Source organism: Choloepus didactylus, chromosome 5 (genome assembly GCF_015220235.1).
Source record: "Choloepus didactylus isolate mChoDid1 chromosome 5, mChoDid1.pri, whole genome shotgun sequence".
NCBI lineage: Eukaryota > Metazoa > Chordata > Mammalia > Pilosa > Megalonychidae > Choloepus > Choloepus didactylus.
The window spans coordinates 82,822,285-82,842,978 of record NC_051311.1 but is presented as its reverse complement, the minus strand read 5'-3'; the positions used below and the strand labels follow the sequence as shown (position 1 = coordinate 82,842,978).

General features: G+C 38.0%; 1 protein-coding gene across 9 annotated transcripts in view; it reads right to left on the bottom strand.

Moving 5' to 3' along the window:
• The window catches only part of IMMP2L (inner mitochondrial membrane peptidase subunit 2), a 995,917-nt gene extending 987,692 nt beyond the window's left edge, over positions 1-8,225 (bottom strand). For 6 of the 9 annotated variants that reach the window (XR_005216988.1, XR_005216987.1, XM_037836359.1 and 3 more), the window contains exons 1-2: positions 8,184-8,225; positions 7,599-7,671 (exon numbers count right to left, since the gene is read on the bottom strand). The gene's annotated coding sequence lies outside the window, so the exon portion shown is untranslated. Of the gene's footprint in view, positions 1-7,598; positions 7,672-8,056; positions 8,114-8,138; positions 8,158-8,183 lie in introns of those variants that run through there. The other 3 variants (XM_037836360.1, XM_037836362.1, XM_037836361.1) reach the window with 3 other exon arrangements.
• Between the last annotated feature and the right edge of the window lie 12,469 nt (positions 8,226-20,694).

Sequence of the window (20,694 nt, the reverse complement as noted above, 5' to 3'; positions counted from 1 at the left end):
GTAACTTGGGAAACAGAAACTCCTGGTAGCCCAGCTTTAGCAGGCTCCCCTACACTTTCCTGAGTTTTACCTCCAGGAGCTCCACCAGATTCACACTGTAAAGACCTGAGAAAGAAATCCTCCCCTGCTCCAGCAGGGGGAAGGGGAAAGTAGCCATTTTAGAAGTTTACCCAGAGCAGTCTGTTCTCCTTAACAAACATCTGCCGTCAAGGGCAACTATTTTACCTATCAACTCAAATGAGTTGAAAACATGTGCGCACAAAAACCTACACACAAATGTTTATGGCAGCTTTATCCATAATTGCCAAAAATTGGAAGGAACCAAGATGTCCGCCATAAGGTAAATCAGTAAACAAACTACAGTACATCTATACAATACTTTTATTTAGCAATAAAAAGAAATGAGCTATCAAACTATGAAAAGACATGGAGGATATTTAAATGCATATTGTCGAGTGAAAGAAGTCACTGAGAAAGTTACATGCTGTATGGTTCCAAATATATGACATTCTGGAAAAGGCAAAAACTAAAGAGGCAGTAAAAAGATCAGAGGATACCAAGAGTTCAGAGAAAGGAGACAAGGACAAATAGGTAAAACACAGCATTTTTAGGACAGTGAAACTATTCTGAATGATTCTGTAATGATGGATACATGACATTAAGCATTTTCCAAAACCTAGACACAGAGTAAACCCTAACGTCAACTATATACTTTAGTTAATAATATATCAATATTGGTTTATCAGTTGTTAACAAATGTACTACACTAATGCAGATGTTAATAATTTATTTAAGAAACTGTGTGTGCACAATTTTTTCTTAAATCTAAAACTGCTCTAAAAAATAATAAAGGGTTTAAAAAAAAAGATTCTGGGCAGGCAGAAGGTGTCATGACGCTAGCATGACACAAAGCAAAGTAACTCAAGTTCTATTCAGCTTAAATATTAAGTATCACTTCTCTATTACATTTGTACACACTTAAATGGCTTTCAAAGGACTCTTACATAAATTTTTAATTGAAACTCAAAGCAATCCTACAGCAGGTAGAGGCCTCCCAAGACAGTGACCAATGACCCTTGCCTCATAACATTGTCTAGTCCCCTCCCACACCCACAATGGATCAGGGCTGGCATGTGAGACCAACAGAAGACATCAGAAATGACTGAGTGTGACTTCCAAGGATAGGTCACAGAAGGTGTTGCAGTTTCCAGCTTAGCCTCTTGGATTCTGCCCCAGGGAAAGCCAGCTCCCATGCTGTGAGAACAGCCCCATGAAAAGCCCAAAGTGGAGCGAAACCAACTTGCCAGCTGTATGAGTGGGCCACCTTGAAGTGAATCCTTTGGCCCAGGATAGGCCTTCTAATAACTGCAGCCCCAGCTGCCATCTGATAGCAACCTCATGAGACTCTGAGCCACCCAATAGTTCCTCCTGAAGTCCTGGACAACAGAAACCATGAGATGATAAATGATTATTGTTGTTTTAAGCCACTTTTGATTTGTTACAAAGTTACAGAAAACTAATGCATCTCCATTTGAACACAGGAAGCTCAGAGAGTTATAGTATAACAGTGAGTAAAGGAACCAACCATATCTAGTCAGCTTCCTTGACATTGAACAATATCACCTCTCAAGTAAAATGACAGTTGTAATACTGTAAGGATGATAATTCTTATATGACTGACACCAATATACCAGGCTTCACACCTTACAGAGATGCAGTCTATGTCCCTGTATACTTAACAAACATGATGGAACCTGCAATATAATTGAATTTGTGATGCTGCTAGGTGCTTTATGGGGCTTTTATTATCTTCTCTGAGAACCATATTTTTTTAATGTACAGATCTTAAAAATAAGCACCTAATATAGTTCCAGCATTTTAATACTGAACATTTAAATTCTTGATGTTGAGATTATTTACATACTTCATAATCTTAATCACAATAAACTTTTGTATAATTGTAAACAATTAGAATTAACAGCCAAATCGGAAGTGCTTAACTGCTGTTTCTTTAAAGATTTGCTTTTTTGCCTTAGGCCTTCACTGACTTTTTAGCATTACCTGGATGTAGTAAATTGCATCATCAAAATACTCATGATGGTGGAATCTTAAATCTCAATCCATAAAATGTTTAGTATCTTCGGACAAGGTGGCTGGCTCTTGACTTATCTACTCTTAGAAATGGTCAACACATTTCATTGTTATAACCACATCTGCATGACACTTCATAATGCTCCTTCACACAAACAACTTCTTTTGATATGCACAACCCTACAAGACACACAGGACAAGTATACTACTATCCCCATTTGTAGAAGACTGATGGGGCCTACAAAAGTCTAGGTAATTTTATCCAGGGCACATAACTATTAAAAACTTGCAAGAATCTAACCTACAATTTCTGGCTCGCAATCCCAGACTTTCCTGAGGGTCCACATTTTAACCTAACCATTAGAATACCTGGGAAGCTTTTAAAACTATCAATGCCTAGACCTTATCTTCCAGAGATTCTGATTTAATTACTCTGGTCTGTTTTAGCTGTCTAATATATAATAAATCAGTGGTGGCAAAATCAGAGGAAGTTTATGCCACAACAGGAGAAAAATACCACTATCTCTATATGTAAGCTGAAACATCCCTTATTCCCTAAGTATTCCCTCAAAGACCATAAACCAAGCAGAACAAGACAGAATGTTTGGTTTGGTTATTTCCCTTTAGCTGCCAGGTACACTCCTTTGAAAATTTCCAATTTTTAATAAAGGAAAAAGGACTTTTTCACTCACAACTGGATTAGGTTAGAGAATGTTTCCAAAAACACCAGATGAGGTAAGACCAAGCAAACTGTGAAACTCTGCGCTAGCAAAGAGTAGGGTTAAAGAGACATTCAAGAGCAGTGTCAGGTATGAACAAAAAAAGCTGGGAAGGAGCAAGCAAACAAAGGGACAGCCTCATTTTTATTCACAAGAAAAGTGTGACAACCAAGGAACAGCTATTACAGACAACTGTATTTTCAATAACTCCTTTTCTATGGGGTTTCCTCTCCTCAGCATAAAACATGTTCTCTCCTCTATATTAAACAAGAAAATCTGCAGCAGTGGTTCTCATTCTCAGTCAGAGTAGAATTAAAAATCTCAACTGAAGAACAATTAATCAGCATCTCTGCAGAGACCCAAGCACATGTATCCTCTGTCCTCACTTCCTCACCCGCTAATTCACTCCTCTACCCAGGGCAGTTGAGCTTCTGCATTCACCATACCAAGGAAACCAATGACTTCTACTAGTACTTTGCAGTCTTCAACACACTTGATTTACAGCATCAAATGCTAACTTGGCTCTTCCTGAAATTCTCTCTGCCCTTGGCCTGAAATGCTCCACTCTCTCTTTTCTCCCAACTTCTCTGTCCACTGTCCTTCAGTATCTTTGCATTCTCCTTCTTGGTTTGCCCCTAAAATTACAATTTCCTCTGAGGCTTGCTTTTAGCCCTTTTCTCTTTCTAAACAGAGTACCCTAACCATTTTTATTCTCATCCATGCCTTCAACTACTACTCATATGATAAGACCTCAGAAATCTCTATCTCAGCTTCCAAGTCTCTTGTGAGCCCCAGAGACACTATTTCCAACTACCATCCAGACAACTCCAATCCTCCAAGCACTTTAAACACAACTTATCCAAAGCTGAACTCTTCATCTTTTCCCTCACACTGCTTCCTCTTTTCTTTCCCCTTTACCACCCAGAAAGGTGGGAGTCATCCTAGTATCCTCACAAAGACAAGTTAATCCTCTATCCTAAATATTTTTCCTAAACATTCTCACTCTCAACCTCTTATCCATACTAATGTAATGTCTGCTCTAGCCTCCAATCTTGCTATATCCCCACCCCTCATCTTTACCCCACTCCCAATTTACCCAGCACACTGCCTTTACAGTGATCTTTCATGGCATTCCCCTACTCAACAATTCTTAAATGGCTCGCTACTATGCATGACACAGGGTGTACACCCTGAATTAGCTATCCAGAGTTAACTTTTTTTCACTCCTGACTTGCTTTTCACCTTCCAATATAATTGACTTACATATAGTTCCCAAAACACATGATGCTGTCTTAATGCCACACAACTACTCATGATATCAGCTCCATCTGGAAATGCTCCCTGCTGCTTGTCAACCTGCCATTCCTTCTCAGCTTTCAAGTCTCTGCTACAATATAACCTTGACTAAAACCCTTCCCTGGCATTCCCAGTCAGGGATCAAGAGCCTCCATTGGCTTCCTTTGTACTTCCACTTGTATCCATTAAGACAAAAATTTGAACTGTTAATCTACATGGATATTGTCCTACTAGATTCTAACTCCTTGGTCAAGGACAGTGATTCTTCATCTTTATATCCTCACCACCCCACTTCTGTCATGGCTTTCCACATGCCTTTCCAAATTCCAAATCCCATGCACAGTTCTCTCAGTTAGAACCACAAATGCTGGCCAGTGGGTCAGTCTGGGATGTGCAAGAGAAGGGAAAGCTTTGCTCTTTGATCAGGACCTAGAGGAAAGTGAATGCAACTATTTACCGAGGACCTATTCTGTGCCAGGCATTATGCTACTTATAAACATCTCACTGAATCCCCATAAGTAATTACGCCATTTTATGAATTTCTGTCCAAGATCATATACCTAACCAATGACAAAACCCACCCTTCTACCCTCCAGGAACCCAGGAATGACAGCCTCTAGAGTTTTTCTACACTCTTCACTACTTCAAAATGGAGGGGTCCTGGATCAGCCATTCCAGGTTGGAACTCAGTGTACACTTTTCATCCAAAACACTATTGGAAATATTGGTTAGAAGATACAGTACCAGTAATACATAACAGGCACACAATGAGTTAAAAAAAAAAAAGCTTTGGGGTTCTGATCTGGAAATCTAAACACTATTTTATTCCTGTAAGTACATTGTTAAACATTACAAACAACAGACTTGAAAATGAACTTTTGGAATACAATAGGTTTCTTCCCCTTCCCACCCTGGGCTGGATCCAATTTGGGGACTTAACATTTTGCTTTGTTTTTTTAATTATTACTGTGGTAACATACATACAACCCAAAATTTCACATTTTACCCACTTCCCTGTGTACACTTCAGTGATATTAATTACATTCACAATTTTCTGCTAACATCACCATATAGTGGGTTCTTAAGTGAGGCTTTTAAGAGTATTTTTCTTGCACATAAATTCCTAATATAAAAATCAACAAGGACAGAAGCTATTTTGCCTTGTTAACTTGCAAGAATAATGACACTAAAAGATACCAGTGGGAAATGTGCTTATCTGACCAGGTGCTCATTTTTACTATGCTGTCATTTGAATAAAACATCATACTAAGCCCTAAAGACCAGAGCTTATGACAGAAATACGACAAACTACAGCAGTACAGCTGATATGCCCATAATCTACTGGCAAAATGTACTCCTTAGCAAAGTAAAACCAGATGTCTGGTGTGAAATCAGATGTCTGTAGACGTCTTTCTCAGCTTCCAGAGCAGTATTAGATACACTAAATACACAGCTTAGCTATATATTAAACCCACAACTTGGCAAAATCTTGACAGTTTGGACATGAAACATCAGCATTTTTATTGTAATTCTTATAAACCAAAGACATTTCTGAAATAGAAATCCTAAGTTTAAACACTCAGCTAAATTCAGTAGTATGTCCTCACTTTTGGAACAGTGTTGGAGCCATTAAACACATCACAGAAATTCTTTCCCTTCATTTTTCAAGCTGACACTCTTTAGGCAGGGCTGTGGAATGACCCAGGATCAGATATAACAGTGATCCCTGGGAAAATGCAAATAAATACTGGGACGCTTAACCCCTACAGGAAAGAACTTGATTGCTTTCCACAATCAAAAGGAAGATGAGAAGAAAGTGATGGGTATCCAGATAGAGAAAAGGGAAGGGAAATTAAAACTGATTATCTATATGCCAGGCACAATCTTTTTTTAATGCACTCAATGTTCTGTGTGACAGATGAGATGTTAAGAACAGAGAAGTTGGCCCAAAGTGTCACAGCTAATGAACTACGAGCCAGGATTCCAGTCCATGTCTACAAAACTAAAACGTTCAGGCTACTTCTACATAATGATTTTGGGTGGAGCGAAGAGGGGTAGTAAATAGTCAAGAATATGAAGCAGAAATTTACTTCAAAAGTTTACCAAATAGTAATTTTACATATGGAACAAAAGTTGAAGAAATAAACACCAAATTGTTGACAATGCCATCTTTGAGAGTGGGATCACAGGAGACTTTCACTTTTAACCTTTTACATCTCTGCAAGATTTAACATTATGTAACTTGGTTTTCACATTATGCAACTTGTGGAACCAGAAAAAGACAAAAGAACTTTTTTCACTTCAATAAAAACAAGAGGTTAAATGTACAGAAACCAACGCAAGTTAGTCTATTTCAGTATTGATTTTCCTAAGTATATCATCCTTAACATTCTCCAGGTTTTCAAATATTGGGTCCTTTTCAAGTTTATTAAACAATTCAAAAAATTATCCTATTCAGCACATGGTAAGAAAGAGAAAATAAATATCTTCTGAATTAATGAATGAACCCATCACCAATACACAATTGTTTCCTAAACTTTCATAAAGTGAAGTATGTGGTCACCTACCACTTGATCTCAACTGAGTATGCAGGTTTAGGACACAAGCAGCCAATGTCAAGGGTAATTCCAATTTTCCCATGTAAGCATCCAAGATTACGGTTTACTACATTTTTGTTTCCAGCTAACCTGAATTTTAGCTAATTTAAAACGTTTATTCATATATGACAATATCGGACACATAAGAAGTACCCAAACTTCGGGGCGAAACCGTATCTCATTTCACCAATAAAGGGAGAGGGGTGGTATACTGGAAAAGTGATGGAGAAGTCCTAGAGAAGAACTGATGAGAGGACCACACTGAAAACCACAGTAAACCTCCAAGATGGATTCCAACGTGCTATTCTGCAACTTTTCATAAGTAAATAAAAGGTATGTGAGGGGTATCACAGTGAAAGATGAGAGAAAAAGGTCCAACCTGGTAATCTCTCTCCGCAAAGAGATCCCAAAAGAACTTGATCACTTGCAAAACAACCATTAACTTTGTGCCTTGGGGTTCCAAAGGATTTTTACACGGGGTTCCTTTTAAAATGTAAAGAGCCCTGAGAAGAGTTCCCAGGACCTTGATTCTTCTTACTGTCTCAGGGATTAGTTAAAGCTAGCTAATAAGAAATGGGCCTGAGGCAAGAAAATTTGGGACCCAGGTTCCAAGTGATAAGAGTTGAAGGTTAAGAACAATGGCCAAAGGAGATCTACGCCAAGCTGCTCAACTCCCAACCAACTCTAGACACAGTTAAGCTTTAAAAAGAAATAAAGAAAGAAAAAATCCTTCGGCCTTGAAGCCTGTGACCCTTGAAGGTGAGCCTCAGGTTCCTGATGAAAACGTAGAATTTAGCCCCAAGTTCCCCCAGGGACAGTTCTGTATATAAACCTTCTCTCCCTTGCTCACTCTCTGAGTCCTAGCTCTTTCCACCCCTGATCATTCCTTACTTACCCTTTCTCCCGCGCTTCCTCGGTGAGAAGGGGTAAGTGGTTATTTTGTGCCCTTGCCAAATTTGGCCAAAACCCTAAAAGTAAAAACAACAGACACGTGCTTTAAAATCCTGTTGCTCAAGTCTTAGGAACTCCCACCACCAGTCCAAGACTTCAAGGCAGAAGACGGCTCGTCCTCACAGCGCTCCCTCCCCGCCAGTGCTTGGGGTCGGAGGCGACCCCTTTGGGGGACAAGGTGAGGGCGCGCTCTAGGGGCGCAGGCACGACAGGGAGGAGCCGGTAGGCTCGGGGCCACGCGCCGCCGCCTTAGGCGCCGACTTCCGACCAGACTAAGGAAGCAGGAGGAGAGAGGGAGGCAGCCGCGCGGGCCTTCAGATAAACACGCGCAAGCACACATGCTTGTGGCCGCCGCAGGCACCAGAGGACTTGAGATCGAGCCGCCCTCAACCTCCCGACAACCTCCGCCCCGCCTCCAGCAGCGTCCGGGATAGTTCTTGGGACCCGAGGGCCAGCAGGTGAAGGCGGCGCCGCACCCACCCACCCCCAATTAGTCTCGCTACCCTCCCACAGGCCGCCTGGTGCGCACCCTCCGCACCCGCTGCGCTGCTCAGCCCAAGGGAAGTCCCCGCGCCGGCCCCGCCCTCCTCACCGGTGGCAAGCTCCGCCCCCGACCTCCACCCCGCCCGGCGGCCCTCCTGAAGCTCCGCCCCCGGCAGGAAGCAAGCTTCTGGACTTACTGTCCGGGTTGATCCCAAAACCTGGCCCGGATCTCCAACGGATCGAGAATAACAATCATTTGTTAATATTTGCATTCAACAAGCAATTATTGAGCACTTTCTGTAGCCTCAGCACCGGATTAATGGCTGAGAGGGCAACAAAGTGCTAAAAGTGTATGAAACTGTGTCTTCGCCCCCTCCCCTGTGTTTTACAGGTCAAGACACCAGAAGCTGTTCGAATGCAAAGGCCACACTAGAGCTCTCCTCTGACTCCTTATGGCGTTTTTACCTACTAAAGTGCACACATTAAAAAACTGTTCATTTTTCCTGACTGTAGGCAAACCAAAAGGAATAATCCAGAATTGATGGTTTACTTTGAAGAACGTGGAATTTCATACTCAAACTTACGATTCAAATGGTACAAACTCTTAACTGGGCTATTATAACATACTAAGAAACTGGAACCTGGAAGTACAGAATAGACATAAAATACTTTGTTTCTCCATTATTTGACTCCTCCCCCAATTGCATCCCTTACCATTTCTGGTTTTTATTTTCCTTCCGGATACTGCCAAACTACTCTCTGCCTTTCCAAATCACTTGGTACTGATGTAAAAACCAGATGCTCTGGCACTAGCAGTTCAAAATTAATTCTAAAGGCTTAAGTACCTACTCGGAGACTTAAATGGCCTGATAACCAGAACTCCATCAGTCTCCTAATGAGAACCAAATCACTCTCCCGTGAAGGGGATATATGCCAGCTTTGTAGGTTTTCTTATTTGATACTGAAATAATTAACTGTAAGGTAAGCTCTTTTCTGGCCAGTGCTGAACGGCTTATTTCCAGAAGCACTTAGCTGAGTGGACCACCCTCATCAAACAGCAGTCAGTACTTACTTGTGAATCGGACCAGGCCCTATTGGCACTGTGACAGCACATTAAGCAGATGGAGTTTCTGACCACTAAGAAATGACAGTCTGAAATGGACTCTCTGTGGATAAACAACAAAGAAAAGTATGTATGGGTTTTATTACAATGGAAAGTAAGTAAACATACAAAAAGAGTAAAGTTTGACCTTTGTCACCAAGAATTAACTTTACTTCAAAAGAAGCTAAAGTAAAAATTTCAGAACATCCCATTTTCTTCAAATTCATCAATTAAATTCTAAACTGAATATTTGGTTTTATATGCCTAGTTGAAATACAATGAGTTATGTCCCTATATTAGAGCAGCTCTCTATTCAGCATTCATGTAACCGGGGGAAAAGTAAATCTCATATTCCTAATGAAGGTACACAATTAAATTATAGTTAGGCATTGTGTCTAATATTCAGGAAGGTACTTAAGGAAAATTAAGTTTATAAAGTCTATGTGTATATTTACATTAAAAATCTAGTCCTATCCATCCATACTCATAAGTAGTAAACAAACAGTGCAGGTATAATACCACAGAGTAGCAGTTCACAAATTTTTTGGTCCCAGGATCTCTTTATATCCTTAAAAATATGTGAGTACTTCAACAAGCATTTGTTTTTGTGGATTATGTATGTCCATGTTTACTGTATTAGAAGTAAAAACAAAATTTTTAGTTGTATATTAATGCATGTTTAAAATAAACCTATTACATGTTAATGTAAATAACATTTTTTATGAAAAATTACTACATTTTTCCATTTTAAAAAGTGAAAAAAGTGGCATTGTTTTATAGTTTTGCGAAACTCCTTTTTACTATCTGGCTTAATAGAGACAGCTGGATTTTCATAACTGCTTCTGTATTCAGTCTGTTGGGATATGTTGCTATAGCTGAAATATTACAAAGAAAATCTGACTACATACAGATTCAGGACCTTGGGAATCCCCTGAAAATTGTGGTAACCCTCCCAGAGGTCCTCAGATCACAGGTTGACAGTTCCTGCTGTACAGCATTGTACATTTCATTTAAATATGATGCATTCCTGCACCTGAGTCTGCTAACACCTAAATTATAGCCTTTCAATTATTCCAAGTTACAAATTTGAATTTGACAGCTTTTGTCCTACCATCACATTTCTAAAAGTTTTTTAAAAGCTTTTACTATACCAACTCTGAAGAAATTGATATTCTTATTTGAATAGCTATGAAAACATTTGAGATTTCATTTACATTCCTCATTTCAAACTTTTTGGGAAATTTTGAATATAAATTGTGCCATATGGAAAAGTAAAACATTGGTATATAGTTATTAACTCAACTTTTGGTAGACTTAAAATGAAAGGTATGCATCCCCATTTATATAAATAATTTAAAAGTAAGCTTAAAATAAAATAAAACAAGCAATTACAGTTTTATTACCTAAATAAATACTAGGTTCTAAAGTTATTGCCTTGGAATAAAATTTTAGATATATAAGCTTTCATATTTAATAAAAATAATGTGAGTTATGCAGTTTGGGGTTTCTAACTACAATTTTCAACTAAAAAAAAAAAAAATCAGGGCTGCTTAAAGGAATGTCAGATTTCAGGTCTGGGCAGGATATATGCAAGATGAGCCTGGGATATTTTGTGCCACAAAGCTAGAAATCCATTAATGACAAATGAATGTGTCAAAAGGACACAGAAGCCAACATTGATGGGGCCCCTTGGCTATTTGAACATCAAAAAAGCAATAATGCAATTGATTGAAATACACTAAATATATAAAAATTCATGGGTTCCTAATGATGCACCAAAGAGCAAAGCCAAAAAAAAAAAAAAAAAAAAAAAAAATTGTTAGTTTCTTAAGGCCATAACAAAGCACCACAAACTGAGTGGCTTAAAACAACAGAAATTTATTCTCATGGAGCGTCAGGTAACTGGGTCTGAAAATGTGACTTAGTCAGATTTCTTTATTCTAACAATTTAAAGTTTAAACCAATCAATGACTTTCAAGTTTAGTGAAGATTTGTCTATTAAATTAACCTTTTTTTTTTTTTACTGGAATAATCATTCTGTTTCATCTTCTTTTTACCTCAAAATAGAATTTGTTCAGGTCAAACTCATTTTTTAATGACAAAATCACCCAGTCTCCCAAATGGCTCCTAAGTGCTGTTTAGGAGGGGATGGGATCATGGGATCATGGGATCATGTTGACCTTGCACATGTCCACATCAACCACAGAAGCAAGGCTTAACCACAGCTGAGCTACGTCTTGTTGGAACCCCCTGCTATCCTCCCAGAACGCAGTGTCACAGGGAGGCTTGCAAAGAGCTGCCACAGGCTGTTTCGCATTCACCTCCCCATCTATCAGAAGGTCTGTCAAAAGTCAGTTTCTTATCGCCTCCTGAGTTCTAATTAGGTGTGAGACTTTCTGCCTCACCCTCCTTTGGATATAGCCACAGGCTATAAAACCCCTTAGCTGCAGCATGCCTTGGCTCCTCAGCAATATGGTGTCCTATCACCCATGTGCAGTCCTCTGGCCCCTAGTACTTCAGTGTCCCCCTGGACAAGGACACAGGGAGCATGCACTTTTGCCTACTCTTGCTCTTGCCAACTATTGTAATTAACCGTCTAGGTCTAAGAAATGACCCATGGTTTCTTTACTGGCCAAATCTCTCAGTCTTGCCTTGCCTTGACAAATTCTAAGCAGGAAATTTTGACTTACTTTAACCCTTAATAAATTCTTTACTCTTTTCTCTTTGCCCTTTGCCCGGGTGGATATAGTACACAAACTGATCAGAAAATATGAAAGACTTAGATTCACATTTACAGAAATATTAATCATTCTCTACATTGTTGAAGGATAATTTTTAACCAATGATCAAAGGAACCTTCCTTATTCCTTGCCTTGCTTCCAAATTATATCAGTTATTTTTACAAGTCAGGTAAGGGGCCAGACATCCTAAAAGGTAAAGATCAATCAGCTCTCTCTAAGCCTAACTCTGCAAATAAATTCATCACCCTCCCCCCAATGTGGGACAGGACCCCCAAGATGAATGAGCCTTCCTAGCAACGTGGGACGTAGATTCCAGGAATGAGCCTGACCCTGGCACTGAGGGATTGAGAATGCTTTTTGACCTAAAGAGGGTAAAGAAAGGCAACAAAATAAGGTTTTAGTGGCTAAGAGAATTCAAATAGAGTCAGGAGGTTGTCCTGGAGGTTACTCCTATGCAAGCCTTACCTAGATATGCCAAATGACCACAATATGATGGGCCCAGTCAACAGTAGTCCCAAAAACCTTAGAGTGCCTGGATCCCTATCTGAGACTCTATACAGGTTTCACTCACTAACTTTATTCATCAGAAACTTAGATCCTTCAGACTGCTCCTATGCCAACTACGTCCCAAAACCCAGAGGCAATATCCTCTTCAAGAACATCAACTCCAACTTTTTGCTCATGAAGTTGACACTCCTTTTCAACAAGAACAGGTTAGGGTGGTCACTGCCCAGGCATCCCTGAAGACTGGGAAAGTGATTTAACTAAAGGAAGGAGTAGCAATAGACAAGATGGAATTTAACAAAGGATTATGAATACTGAATCTTTATATAATTTTTGTTTTCTTAGTTGCTAGTGTATTAGAATTGTTAGAATGAAAGAATTGAAATGGTGGAACTGTAACCCATAGTATCCTTTGAAAGTTGGTCTTTAGCTACTTGTTAAATGGTAATTTGAAAGTTACCACCTTTTTGTATACATGTTGTATTTCACAATAAGGAAATAACTAAAACTATGGTGCTATAACTCATAATAACTTTGGAAATTTCCTTTATATCTACTTGTTAAATCATACTTTGAAAGATATCACCTTTTGTATATATGTTATATTTCATAATAAGGAAATAACTGAAACTGTGGAATTGTAACCTGTAATATTCTTTGAAATTTGCTCTCTAACTACTTGTTAAATTGCACTTGGAAAGTTGTCCCTTTTATGTAAATACATTATATTCTACAATTTAAAAAAAAAAATCAATCAGAAGAGTTTTTAACAAAGTATCTTTATTTTCTACTCCAGATTAGACATCTTTCTAGAATAAGAAAGAGAAGCAACAAATATTGAGTTTCATGCACAAGCACTACTCACTATTTCACAGGTAGGTGACATGGCTCCCTGTCTCATATTCAAGATTATCAACAATGATGCCATCCAGTTACAATTTTGCCTTTCTTATTTGGTAAACTGAGAGGTAGAGTTTTACTGTTCTCTTAAAGGGATATAACAAAGTAGCACACAAAAAAATGGGTGATAGAGTGAAAATTAAAAGAATATGTCCTTTTTTTCCTTTAACTTATCATGACTTACGTAAAGTATCTCTTGTGAATGTAAAGCCCTAAGGCTTGCTAAATGACTCTGTTCTAGTACAAGGTAAACAAATCCTTCTGTCCATGAAGGAAGGAAAGAAGCAGTTACCTGGCGACCTTGGCCTGCTTAACATTTTGTCCAAAGGTCTCCTGGCATTCTAGCCTGGAAAAATTTGGAATTCCTTTGACTGGGTTTTGATTGATAATCCTGAGATATCTGAATGAATTGTTTAAATTCTCTCATGCATTAGCCAGAAAATAAATACAATTCATCGTTTCATAATAATTACTAACTGGAAAAATAATTGAAAATAAAACTGCACATAGTGACAATTTTTAATAATGGAAACAACCCAGGAGATGTTGATAACACTGAAAACTAAAATCAATGAAATAGTATATTTGGTAGGAATAATCAATACAAAGTAAAGCAGCAACGGATAAACTGCACATGATTAAAATATATTGTTGAATATAATTTGATATAACAATGAAATCTTAAAAAGAAATTTTTGCATCTTAAAACTTAATCAGAAAAAGGAGTTTGTGGAAATAATGGCCACAAAAGAAAAGACTCAGTGGTAGAAGCTACATATTTACAAGTTTGATGTGAACAAAAACCTTATTGGTGAATCAAATCTTTATTGTAAAATTTGCATGACAAAATTAATTAATATGACAATTTCAGTAAAATAAAAATGATTAAGGGTTTGATTTAGTTATGTGGAATATAAAACTGAACAAGTGTTCCTTGAATTAATCAAATTTGCTCCAGAAAATACAAGCTCCAATAAAAATTCACTGTGGCACAGTTAGCACTCAACAAATAGTCAGTGAACTCCCCTACATTGTCAGTCTCCCTGGTTGTTAAGATGGGGCTATGGACCAGTTCTGGACAATGGGCCATAAGCAGAAGTGATCTGTGCCACTTCTTGACTGAAACAGTTGAGTCAGTTTGCCTCCTCCATTTTTCATTTCCACTGTTAAACTTTGTCACAAGGTGGAAAGAACCTAGATCTCTGAGTCACCAAATGGAGGAGACCCCCAAAAAACAAAATTATATTTTGCATAATGCAAAAATAAAATTTACTTGTGTTAAGCCAGTGAGATTTCTAAGTTTATTTATTCTTGCACACTGTATTCTATCCTCACTAAGCAATGTTGTTAAAATTTTTATAATTCTAAAGTGACATCATCAACATGATGACAGAAGACAACCTCTGAAAAAGACTCCCCAGAGATTCAGAATGAAAGGGCAAATCCCACTTTCTTAGAACTCTGGAGGATGGTATAGACTGGAGAAGGACTCCACAAATACAGAATCAATGAAAAAGAAAAATATCAGTTAGGAAATTTCCATCCTGGACAAACCAGTCCATTCCCCTTCCTCTGACTCAGTCCCATGCAGCTTAGGAGTCACCCAAAGGCAGCAGCCCAGATCCCTTCCACCAAGGGCACAGACTATAGAGCCACTCACAGCAGTTAGAACCACATGCATATCCAGGCACAGGGTTCCAAATCTGCAGAAACCCAGCTGCTGAGGAGTGCTGGATACAAAAGGGCCCCCAGGGAGGATGGCGGAGGAGGGGGCAGACAGATAGAGCTGCTGGCAAGAAGTGTGCTCACTCAATCCAGTTTCTGTTGGCTGGACTAGGTAAATGAAAAACAGACTTTTCTAGAGTGACCCAGATACCCGACCACAGATTGCCCCACCCCACCCCCAAAAATGAGGCAAACGCTGGTAAAACTGAAGGGAGAAATAGACACCTCTACAATAGTAGTTGGAGACTTCAGTATACCACTCTCATCAATAGATAGAACATCTAGACGTAAGAACAATAAGAAAGGAGAGAATTTGAACAAATGATAAATGAACTAGACTTAACAGATACATACAGAGCATTGCACCCCAAACATCAGGATATACATTCTTCTCAAGGGCACATTGATCATTCTCCAGGATAGACCAGAGGTTGGGTCACAAAACAAGTTTCAATAAATTTGAAATCATTGAAATTACACAAAGCATCATCTCTGACCATAATTGAATGAAGCTGGAAATCAATAACAGGCAGAGAAAGTAAAAACTCACAAATATATGGACATTAAATAACATACTCTTAAACAGTAAGTAGGCCAAAAATAAATTGCAAGGGAAATCAGTAAATATCTTGAGACGAATGAAAATGAGAACACAGCATATCAAAACCTATGGGATGAAAGAGAAGGCACTGCCGAGAGGGAAATATATAGCTCTAAATATTTAAAAAAAAAAGAAAAGGCTAAAATCAAAGACCTAATTGTACACCTGGAGGAACTAGAAAAAGAACAGCAAACTAATCCCAAAGCAAGCAGAAGGAAAGAAATAACAATGATTAGAGCAGAAATAAATGAAATTGATAATCGAAAAAAAAAAGAGAGAGAGAGCATTAACAAAACCAAAAGTTGGATCTTTGAAAAGATCAATAAAATTGGCAAACCCTAAGCTAAATTGACAAAGAAAAAGAAAGTGAAGATGCAAATAAATCAGAAATGAAAGGGGGACATCACTATTTACCCAACAGAAATAAAAAGGATCATAGGAGGATACTATGAACAACTGCATGCCAACAAATTAGACAACCTAGATGAAATGAACAAATTCCTAGAAAAACATGAATGACCTACACTAGCTGTAGGAGAAATAGAAGATCTCAGCAGACCACTTATAAGTAAAGAGATTGAATCAGTCATCAAAAACCTCCAAACAAAGAGAAGCCCAGGACCAGATGTCTTCACAGGTGAATTCTACCAATCATTGCAAGAATTAATACCAGTCCTGCTTAAACTCTTTCAAAAAGTTGAACAGGAGGGAACTCTACCTAACTCATTCTATGAGGCCAACATCATGCTAATAACAAAGCCAGATAAAGATACTATGAGAAAAGAAAATGTTGGACCAATTACTCTTATGAATATAGATGCAAAAGTCCTCAACAAAATACTTGCAAATCAAATCCAATAGCACATTAAAAGAATTATACACCATGATCAGATAGGTTTTATCCCAGGTATGCAAGGGTGGTTCAACATAAGAAAATCAATTAATACAATATACCACATTAACAAAGGGGAGAAAACCACATGATCATTTTGATTGACACAGAAAGGCATTTGACAAATCCAGTATCCTTTCTTGATAAAAACACTTAGAAAAATAGGAGGACTAGAAGGAAACTTCCTCAACATGAAAAAGGACATATATGGAAACCCCACAACAAACATCATAATGGTCAAAGACTTAAAACTTTCCCACTAAGATCTGGAACAAGACGAGGATGCTCACTATCACCACTGTTACTCAACATGTACTGGAAGTTCTAGCCAGAGCAATCAGGCAAGAAAAAGAAGCAAAAGGCATCCAAATTGGAAAGGAAGAGTGTTTTGGTTTGGTAAAGCTGCCAGAATGCAATATATCAGAAATGGACTGGCTTTGAACAATGAGGATTTATTAGCTTACAAGTTTACAATTCTAAGTCCAGAAATTTAACAAGTGTTAGAGAGGATGCAGAGAAAGGAACATTCATTCAATGCCAGTGGCAAAGTAAAATTGTGCAGCTGCTGTGGAATACAGTTTGACAGAAAGCTAAGTATAGAATTACCATATGACCCTGCAGTCCTACTAGGTATATTCCCAGAAGAATTGAAAGCAGAGACTTGAGCAGGTGTTTGCACACTGATGTTCATAGCATTCACAATTGCCAAAAGATGGAAGCAATCCAAGTGTCCAACAACCAATGAATGGACAAACAAAATGTGATATATACGTACAAGGGAATATTATTCTGCCATAGAAAGGAATGATGTTCTGACACATACGACAATGTGGATGAACATTGAAGACAATTTGCTGAGTGAAATAAGCCGGGCACAAAAGGACAAATAGTGTATGATCTCACCGATATGAATTAATTAGAATAAGCAAACTCATAGAGTTAGAGTCTAAAATATAGGTTACCAGGGGATAGATCAGGGGTAAAGAATGGGGAGTTGATGCTTAATTTTTACAGAATTTCTATTTAGGTTGATGTAAAGTTTTGGGAATGGATGGTAGTGATTATAGCACATTATTGTGAGTGTAATTAACAGCACTGGATTATATATGTAAATGTGGTTAAAAGGGGATATTTTAGATCATATGTGTTACTAGAATAAAAATTAAAAGATAAAACATAGGATTGTACAACACAGTGAACCCTGCTGTAAACAATCAACCATAGTTAATAGTACAACTATAAGAATGCTCCTTCATTAATTATATCAAATGTATGACACTAATACAAGGTGTTAATAATAGAGTGGTATAAGGGGAAAAATACATGTAATTGTAAACTATAGCCTATAGTTAGTAGTACAATTTTAACATTCTTTCATCAATTGCCAAAAGGTACCACTTAATGCAAGGTGTCAACAATTTGGGGGTATAGGGGAATGCTGTATTTTTGATATGAGTTTTCTGTAAACCTACAACCTCTCTAATTAAAAAAATTTTTTCAGAATAAAGAAATTAAGTCTGGCTAGACCTTCCACATAGCTAGATGCTGAATAAATGTTTTAAATCCAAAAAAAAAAAAAAATTCTGTAATTCTAAATAAAATATTTGTATTCATAAACACAATGTCAAAACACTCTCTAGGTAAAACACATCTTTCCTTTCTCTGGAAAGGATATCAGAACCTGCTTTTCAAGGGACGAAAGATTCAAAATCTTTCGATTTTCCTCCCAGTTATTTCTGCAAGTTTTCTTGGCAATAATTCTATTGTGAAATAAATATAAAGTGATTATCAAACACAAAAGAACAAAGGGTATTTCAAGTTTCTCTAAGAAAATATTCTCAAGCATCACTCAAAGTTAACTCCCCCTGCCATCTGAAAACCTGTGTATTTTATCAAGTTCTTCTGCTTATTTGTTGGTCTTTCTACAACTGCCATTCCAACACTCCTTTATTTTAAATAGTTTTTCCATGCAGGAATTCCTTTCAAGCATTTTCCAGGAAATTTATATTTTTCTGAATCCTAAATTCTGAGAAAAATCAGTCGAGAAATAGAGAAAGAAGGCAAAGCATTATAATTCTTCTGAGTAGAAGGTTAAGGTCAATATTTCTGGGAACTAGGATAGGAATGCATAACAGAAAAATGGTCACAATGTTATCAGTCACACTTGTTTGTGCTTGAGGTCCTGACCACTCCTAAGGTGAGTCATTCTTGCAAATAAAATAAATATTAATAAGTTTGTACACAAAGTACACTTTATACAAATGTTATGAGTGGTGTTCCAAGAAATAACAAAGACTTATTTTAAAAGCAAAAAAAAGTCTTTAAATGGCAATTTCAACATATGATTCTGTGTAGTGCTATTAAAGCTCACTAGGAGATCAAAATGTTATTTTATTCACATACTACCTAATAAGTTCGCCAGAGTTCTTCAGTGGTTAAATATTTGCTACAGACTACAGGTCTTTGTAAATACTTTACAGTCTACTGATATTGACATTTTACCAGTTTGAGTGAAGTATAGAAACATTACTTTCATTTCAGTCTCTTTATCCTTCTCAATTTTTAATAGAATTTTCTTGAGTATTTCCACTACATACACATTAAGCATACATCAGATGGCTGTTATAAATTTACTTCAACTATCAAATATGATTTAAGGAACTCATGAAAAGAAATATAGTCTATCCCTGTTTTTTTATCCCTGTTTAGGCCTATTTGGATTATGTTAGTTTCCTGCAGCAGCTGTAACAAATTACCACAAACTCTGTGGCTTGAAACAATATTCATTCATTTTCTCACAGTTCTGGAATCTAGAAGTCAAAAATAAGTATCCACTAGGGTAAAATAGGGTGTCAGCAAGACCACACTCCCTCCAAAGGCTCTAGAAAGAATCTGTTCCTTTGCTTCCTCCAGCTCTTGGTGGCTACAAGCATTCCTTGGCTTGTGGCTACATCACTGCAGTCTCCTCCACCTTGTCTTCACACTGCTTCTCCTCTATGTATGTGTGAGATGTCCCTCTGCCTCTTTCTTATATGGACACTTGTGTTTGCATTTAGGGCCCACCCAGATAATCCAGGATAATTGCCTCATCTCAAATCCCTTAACTTAATCACTGCAAAGATGTGATTTCCAAATAAGGTAATATTTACAGGTTCCAGGGATTGGACCTGACATCTTTGGGGATGCAATTGTTCTGTCTGTCACACTGCAGTTTTCCAAACTGCAAAGTCAGAGGGAATAGTCCCCATAACACTGCCTTTACTTCAGATACAAGCCACAAATTTGTGGGTTTTGAGGGCCACCCTCACTCCAGACTAGCTGGCAACTAATTCAGGAGTCTCCATGACCACCCTTAGGTTCAATAATTTGATAGAATGACTCCTGAAATTCAGGAAAGTGCTATACTTATGATTATAGTTTTACTATAGTGAAAGGATACAAATTAAAATCAACCAAGTGAAGAGATGTAAAAGGCAGAATCCAGGAGGGGTCCAAACATGGAGCTTCTGGTTTTCCTCTCCCGATGGAGTCATGAATGGCATTAACTCACCCCAACTACAATATGTGACAGTACACACAGTGTAATGTGAGCTAGGGAAGTACACCCAAGCCTTTGGTCTCCAGAGGTTTTCCTGGGGCCTGATAACATACTGCCTGCATGACTGACCTTTAATCTCCAACTTCTCCCAGAATTCCAACTAATGCCTTAAGCCTCCAGTTCCTCTGGAGTGCAGAACTGATAGCATGGGTCAAAGCCCCTATCATGAATCACATTGTTATTCTGTTCAGTGGTCAAAGACACAAGCAAACAAAAGCATTCCTATCAGACAGGACATTCCAGGAGCCTAGGATTCACCTCCTAGTAGCTGAGGGCAAAGGCCAGACATCTGTTTGGTTACAGTTAACTCTTCACTACATACATACCAATGTTCTTTTTTTCCCTTTCTGAAGTTCCAAGCCTTCTTGAGCTATAATTTCCTACCTGTTTGAGGAACTTCCTTTAGCCATTCTTTGAGAAAATTTACTAGCAACAAATTCCTTGTTTTCCTTTGTCTGAGAATACCATTATTTCCCCCTCATTCCTAAGGGATA